Source organism: Callorhinus ursinus, unplaced genomic scaffold (genome assembly GCF_003265705.2).
Source record: "Callorhinus ursinus isolate GAN/ISIS: 27379988/994484 unplaced genomic scaffold, GSC_fseal_2.0 scaffold23, whole genome shotgun sequence".
In the NCBI taxonomy this organism is placed as follows: domain Eukaryota; kingdom Metazoa; phylum Chordata; class Mammalia; order Carnivora; family Otariidae; genus Callorhinus; species Callorhinus ursinus.
The window spans coordinates 18,706,260-18,713,046 of record NW_027397085.1 but is presented as its reverse complement, the minus strand read 5'-3'; the positions used below and the strand labels follow the sequence as shown (position 1 = coordinate 18,713,046).

Sequence of the window (6,787 nt, the reverse complement as noted above, 5' to 3'; positions counted from 1 at the left end):
GGTTAAGCGACTGCCTTCGGCTCAGGTCATGATCCTGGAGTCCCTGGATCGAGTCCCGCATCGGCTCCCCGCTCAGCGGGGAGTCTGCTTCTCCCTCTGATCCTCCCCCCTCTCCTGTGCTCTCTCTCTCTCATTCTCTCTGTCTCAAATAAATAAATAAAATCTTTAAAAAAAAAAAAAAGAAAGAAAAATCAGGTTGTTTGTCTTACAGTATATTCCAGATCTGGATTTGGTTAATTGTTTCCTTGTAGTGTTACTTAACTTGTTCCTCTTTTTTTTTCCTTTTTTTTTTTTTTGTAGACTGAAAGTTAAAAATCTTGATTATGTTTAAGTTAAATTATTTTGGGGGCGCCTGAGTGGCTCAGTCGGTTAAGCGTCTGACTCTTGGTTGTCCACGCAGGTTGTGATCTGGTGGTCTTGAGATAGAGCCCCTTGTTGGGCTCCACACTCAGGAGGGAGTCTGCTTGAGATTCTCTCTCCCTCTCCCTCTGCCCCTCCTGCTCATGTTCTCTCTCGCTCAAAATAAATAAATAAATCCTTAAAAAAATAAGTTAAATTACTTTTTTGTTGAGGATTCTTCATAAATGGTGTGGTATACTTCATACCGTACCACGTCATGATTGCCCTTAAGGTCTGATTGTCCCATTTATAATGATACTGAGATTGATGGTTGAATTCAGGTATTACCAGGCTAATAATCCATTCATTATAAAGTTCACCATCAGACTTTCACCTAATAATTTTAGCAGCCATTAATAAACTTTCCTTACATCATTGTTTCATTAGGATTTAATAAAATGGGTGATTTTTTTTTCTACCATTCTTTCTGCCTGTTAGCTGAAATTCCTCAACGAAGAAGAATCTTGCCTTATCAGCTATGTAGTTACACTGACATACAGCTCATATAGAAAGGGCAGGCTGCTGTCCTTTTATAAATAGTAGATTTAACTTCCCCAATGAGTTTTAAAAAACTTTTAGTCATTTGTATTTTGTTAGAAAAAATTTCTTCCCTCTAGATTTTCACCTGTTTACCATAGAATGCACAAAGCATTCTTGTACAATTCTTTTGACATCTATCATATCTCCTTTTCCTTTTTTTAATTTTTTATTTATTTTTATATTTTTTAAAGATTTTATTTTTATTTATTTGACAGAGACAGAGAATGCAAGAGAGGGAACACAAGCAGGGGGAGTGGGAGAGGGAGAAGCAGGCTTCCTGCGGAGCAGGGAGCCCGACACGGGGCTCGATCCCAGGACCCCGGGATCACGACCTGGGCCGAAGGCAGACGCTGAATGACTGAGCCACCCAGGCGCCCCATTCTTTTTTAAATTTTTTAAAGATTTTATTTATTTATTTGACAGAGAGAGAGAGGGGGAGAGAGAGTACAAGCAGGGGGAGCAGGAGAGAGAGAAGCAGGCTCCCCGCTGAGCAGGAAGCCCAAGGCAGAGGCTCAATCCAGGACCCTGAGATCATGACCTGAGCCGAAGTGAGACACTTAACCAACTGAGCACCCAGGTGCCCCTCATATCTCCTTTTTCAAACCTAAAACGGCGTGTGTGTGTGTGTGTGTGTGTGTGTACCTATGTCTGTGTATTACCTACAGTGTTTGTATATTATTTATATTTACAAACAACCAGTTTTAGGTTTTATTTATCCTTCTGACTTTCTCTTCTATGAGTCACTTCCTAAGTGAGTCCAAGTACTCACACCTGTTTCACATTTAGAGAGGGTCTGGGGTTGGGGGGTAGTTTCTTCAGTAATATATAATTCCAAATTACCTTATTGTTCTATTTCTCCAGTTAACACAAATTTAATCTCTGGTGCTTCATTTTACTACAAAGAAGCAAGTTAGAATTCATCAGGAAAAAATTCCTCCATTTTTTACTTCTTTTGTCAACCTACAAATTCATTTGCATTCTTGCCTTTTTATTTTATTTTATTTTTACCATATTCCCTCTCACCACAGTGAGAGAAGGTGATTACTCAACTTAGTACTGCATCTACCTCTCCCACATTCCTAGAGATTCCAATTCATCAATTAATGTTTCTCAAGTGTCTTGAAATTCTATCAACTGATTTTCTTCCCTAGTCTGAAAACGGGCTTAAGTGTCTCCCATCTCAGTTAAACGGACATATATTCCCTTTCAGTTACCTCTATGTCTGTTCTTTCCATTACAGCCAACCCCCTGAAATAGAAGCTACGGTCTCTACCCTCATTATTTCTCCAAATCTTCTCTTGCTGAAGTCAGCAGTGGCCTCTTGCTAAAAACCAAGGTGCTCACCACAGCATCTGATGCTCCTGACCTCCTTGGAATGCTTTCTTTTCTTAACTGTCTTGGATTTTCCCTCACCCTCGTCTCCTGATTCCTCTACTTCTCTGGCTATTCCTTCTTATTCTCCTCTGCAGGCTCCTTTTCTTTCTGAAACAGAGAAGACCTTCAAACATTAAACTTCCCACTGTTTTTCACTCTATTTTCCCTCTTAACCTGGAAGAAAATAGCATAAATTAATCTTTACAGAGTGATGTCTTCTGGAGCTGAACTCTCATCCAAAACATTCTTTTAGAATCTTCTCTGTCCCCATTGGATTTGCCTAGATGTCCTATTTGCCTTTGCCAAAAGGCAAAGTGTCTAAACTGAAACTCGTAATTTTTCCTCAGAACTTGTTTTTCCTCCCATACTTCCCTTTTGATGTATAGTACTGCTACATATCCAGTTATCCAAGCCAAAATCTGGCATGGTAGTGTGAGACAGTAAGATTACAAAACAGAAAAGGCACTGAATTTTTCAAGTAAAAAGATGCTTTATCATATGCTTAAGGATAATCTCATAAAAGGCAATTTTATATATATATAGGCTATATACATATAGGCTCTATGCAGGGCTTGAACTCCCGACCCCAAGATTAAGAGTCACATGCTTTACCGAGTGAGCCAACCAGGTGCCCAATAAAAGGCAATTATAAGAAATATAACCAGGGGTGCCTGGCTGGCTCAGTTGGTAGAACATGCAGCTCTTGATATCAGGATTGTGAGTTCAAACCCCACGTTGGGTGTAGAGATCACTTAAAAAAAATACAACTAGACCTCAAAGGAATCTCTCTCCTCAAACTCTCTATTTCCCAAGCTCATCTGAATCACTTTTCTTGACTTTTATCTATTTCTTCCCTCTGTGACTAGATGTTTCTGCTAATCTATGGCTCACTAAGACCACTATAACTCTGACCCAATCTGACTTTCAAGGCCAAGCCCACAATAGCATTTCTCTGAGGTCTCTGAATATCACAGTACATACCCAGGGAGAATCAGATTGCCCCAACTTAGCTGAGTCAAGTGGTGCAAACATGTCTGCTCGTGTCCTCTGTCTTAGCTAGATCTATAGATGGAAAGATTCTCTTTGAAGGAGTTGTGGGAAAGTTAGACTGTATACTGAGTGTCAATTCTTGACTTTTTACTCTTTACAAATCCTCATACCTAAAAAAGAGTGATTGGGTTGCCTGGCTGGCTCAGTGGGAAGAGCATGCGGCTCTTGATTTCGGGGATTTAAGTTCAAGCCCCACGTTGGGTGTTGCAATTACTTAAGTAAATAAACTTTAAAATTAATTAATTAATTAATTAATTAACAAACAAATAAGAGTGATCAGTTTCTATCAGTTCGACCTAATATTTCACAAATCGAACCACTTCTCTTCATTTCCCTCTCTCACTTCTGTAGTTAAATCACTGTTTTCTGGATCCTCCCAATGCATCCCTACCTTCACTTTTTCTTTCTTCTCATCCAACTTCTACACTGCAGCCAAAGTGACCTTTTTATTTTTTTAATTTTTAAAATTAAAAAAATTTTTTTAAAGATTTTATTTATTTATCTGACAGAGAGAGAGAGAGAGCACAAGCAGGAGGAGTGGCAGGAAGAGGCAGAGGGAGAAACAGACTCCCTGTTGAGCAGGGAGCCCGTCGCGGGGCTCGATCCCGGGACCCTGAGATCATGACCTCAGCCGAAGGCAGACGCTCAACCAGTTGAGCCACCCAGGTGCTCCAGAGTGACCTTTTTAAAGTACCAGTTCACCTTTTGCCTCGTTGCATCCGAGAGAGCAAGATGGGTCACCAGCAGCTGTAGTGGAGCCATCCGAGGAAATTTGGCCAGGGTTCTCGTTCTTGCCACATCTGCTCAAACCGGCACGGTCTGATCCGGAAATACGGCCTCAATATGTGCCGCCAGTGTTTCCGTCAGTACGCGAAGGATATAGGCTTCATCAAGTTGGATTAAGTGAACTTCCTTGAATTGGTCATCCAAGATAACCTACGTTAACTGCAGTTAACCAGAATACCTACTTTAATGTCAACTCACTGTACATAAAATAAAAAATACTCCAATTAAAGTACCAGTTTAATAATGTCACTTCTTTACTCAAATCTTTTCATAGGATATGTCAAGACTGACACCTGACTCGAAGATATCTATATGTCAGTTCAAACTTCTTAATATGATTGTATTAGTTTCACAGGCTGCTGTAAAAAATTACCACAAATTTGGTGGCTTAAAACAACAGAGACTTATTTTTTCACAGTTCTGGAGGCTAGAAGCCCCAAATCAAGATGTTAGCAGAACTATGCTCCCTCTGAAATCTCTAGGGAAGAATCCTGCCTTACTTTTTTCTAGAATCTGGTGACTCCTGGCTATCTGTGGCATTCCTTGGCTTGAACTGCATCTCTCCCAACTCTGCCTCCATCTTCACATGGCGTTTTTTCTGTGTGTCTCTTTGACTCCTTACAACAACAACAGTCACAGGATTTAGGGCCCACCCTCTATCCAGGATTACTTCATCCTGAGATCCTTAACATCTGCAGAGACCCTGCCTTCTGAGGTTTCAGGTAGACATGAATTCCAGGGGACTATGACTTAATCCATTACAATTGCCTACAGGCCTTTTATGATATGGTATCTCCTCACCTCTCCAGCCTCATCTCTGACCACTCTCCACCTCTCATTGTAATCTCCAGTTCATACTAAGCCCCTTGCAATTCTGGACCACAGGTTGCTCATCCTCACTTCTGCAAAAGCATCTTTGCATTTCCTGCCCACCTGTTTAGAATGTCCGCGAAGCCTCCCTTTGCCTGACTTACTATTTCTCAGATTCAGTTGCTCTAGGAAGTTTTCCTGAATCTCAGCCCTCATTTCCATATGCTCACCTCACCCCAGATGCCCACTGCACCTTTGGTCTACCTCGATCAGAGCATGTGCCCCACTATTTCATAATTTTAATTGCTACGCCATCTCTTCTCTACATTTCTATCCCCATTTCTTTGCCAGCCAAATAATCAATAAGGGACCAATCATTTCTTGTTTTGTTTTTATTTGCTTTTGTATTCTCAGAACCTAACACAGCGCCTAATAGGCACTCGACAAATGGTTATAGAATGAATGAATGAATGAATGACTGTCTTTGACAAGCTGTTCACATATGGTAAGAATTTCCAGGTGTTAAAATTGATATGCAGTAGCATCTGTGGTGGCTTCTTTATTCATGTTTGTCCTTTAAAGAGAATATTAACTTCATCTGGGGAAATTCAGAGAAGTACTCCATAAATATTAAATATTACATTAGGCAGTAGTAAATTACCCCATTTGGTTTTGGTGTTGCATGTGATAAAAACCCACTTTGATCTGACTGTAGCCCTATTCATTTTGATTATCTGTAGATCAAACAATGTAAGATACCCAATTACAGCCACAAATGTGAATGATGGGATTACCATATGAATGGGTTTGAATTCCATATTAATATTAACTTTAAAGAAAATTATGTAGTTTACCTTCTAAAGAGAAGAAAAGCTTCTACTGAAGTTGGAAACTGTGTATACTTACAAGTGAAAGAACCAGAAAAATAGCCTTAAAGAAAAAGTTAGAGTAGATAGTATTGATTATCTTCAGGCAACTCACCACTCCCATTATGAATAGAATTTAATTTATACAATCACCTTGAATAAAACGAGGACAGGCAAATATTATTAGGAAGATCACATTCCTTTTAGCTAATCGTTTCCGGAATAAAAGGCTCCCAGGATTCTCCAGTGTTTTCCTTTTTGGTTGACATAACATCAAGGATTATATAACTATGTAGCAGAACCTCACACTTGTCAGAAAGGTTAAAATCAACAACACAGGAAACAACAGGTGTTGGCTAGGCTGCAGAGAAAAAGGAACCCTCCTGCACTGTTGGTGGGAATGCAAATTGGTGCAGCCACTCTGGAAAACAGTATGGAGGTTCCTCAAAAAGTTAAAAATACAGCTACCCTACGACCCAGCAATTGCACTACTGGGTACTTACCCAAAGAATACAAAAACACAAATTCAAAGAGATACATGTACTCATATGTTTATAGCAGCATTATTTACAATAGCCGAGATATGGAAGCAGCCCAAGTGTCCATTGATAGATGAATGGATAAAGAAGATGTGGTGTATATATACAATGGAATATTATTCAGCTATAAAAAAAAGACTGAAATCTTGTCATTTGCAATGACATGGATGGAGCTAGAGAGTATAATGGTAAGCGAAATAAGTTAGAGAAAGACAAATACCATATGATTTCACTCATATGTGGAGTTTAAGAAATAAAACAAGTGAGCAAAAAGAAAAAAGGGAGAGAGATAAATCAAGAAACAGACTCAATTATAGAGAATGAACTGATAGTTACCAGTGGGGAGGTGGTTGGGGGTGTGTGTGAAATAGGTGATGGAGATTAAGGAGTGGTGATGTATGGAATTGTTGAGTCACTATATTG

At 39.6% G+C, this 6,787-nt stretch overlaps 1 pseudogene; it reads left to right on the top strand.

Moving 5' to 3' along the window:
* Positions 1 to 4,081: 4,081 nt before the first annotated feature.
* LOC112839467 (small ribosomal subunit protein uS14-like) lies at positions 4,082 to 4,309 on the top strand (annotated as a pseudogene).
* Positions 4,310 to 6,787: the final 2,478 nt, after the last annotated feature.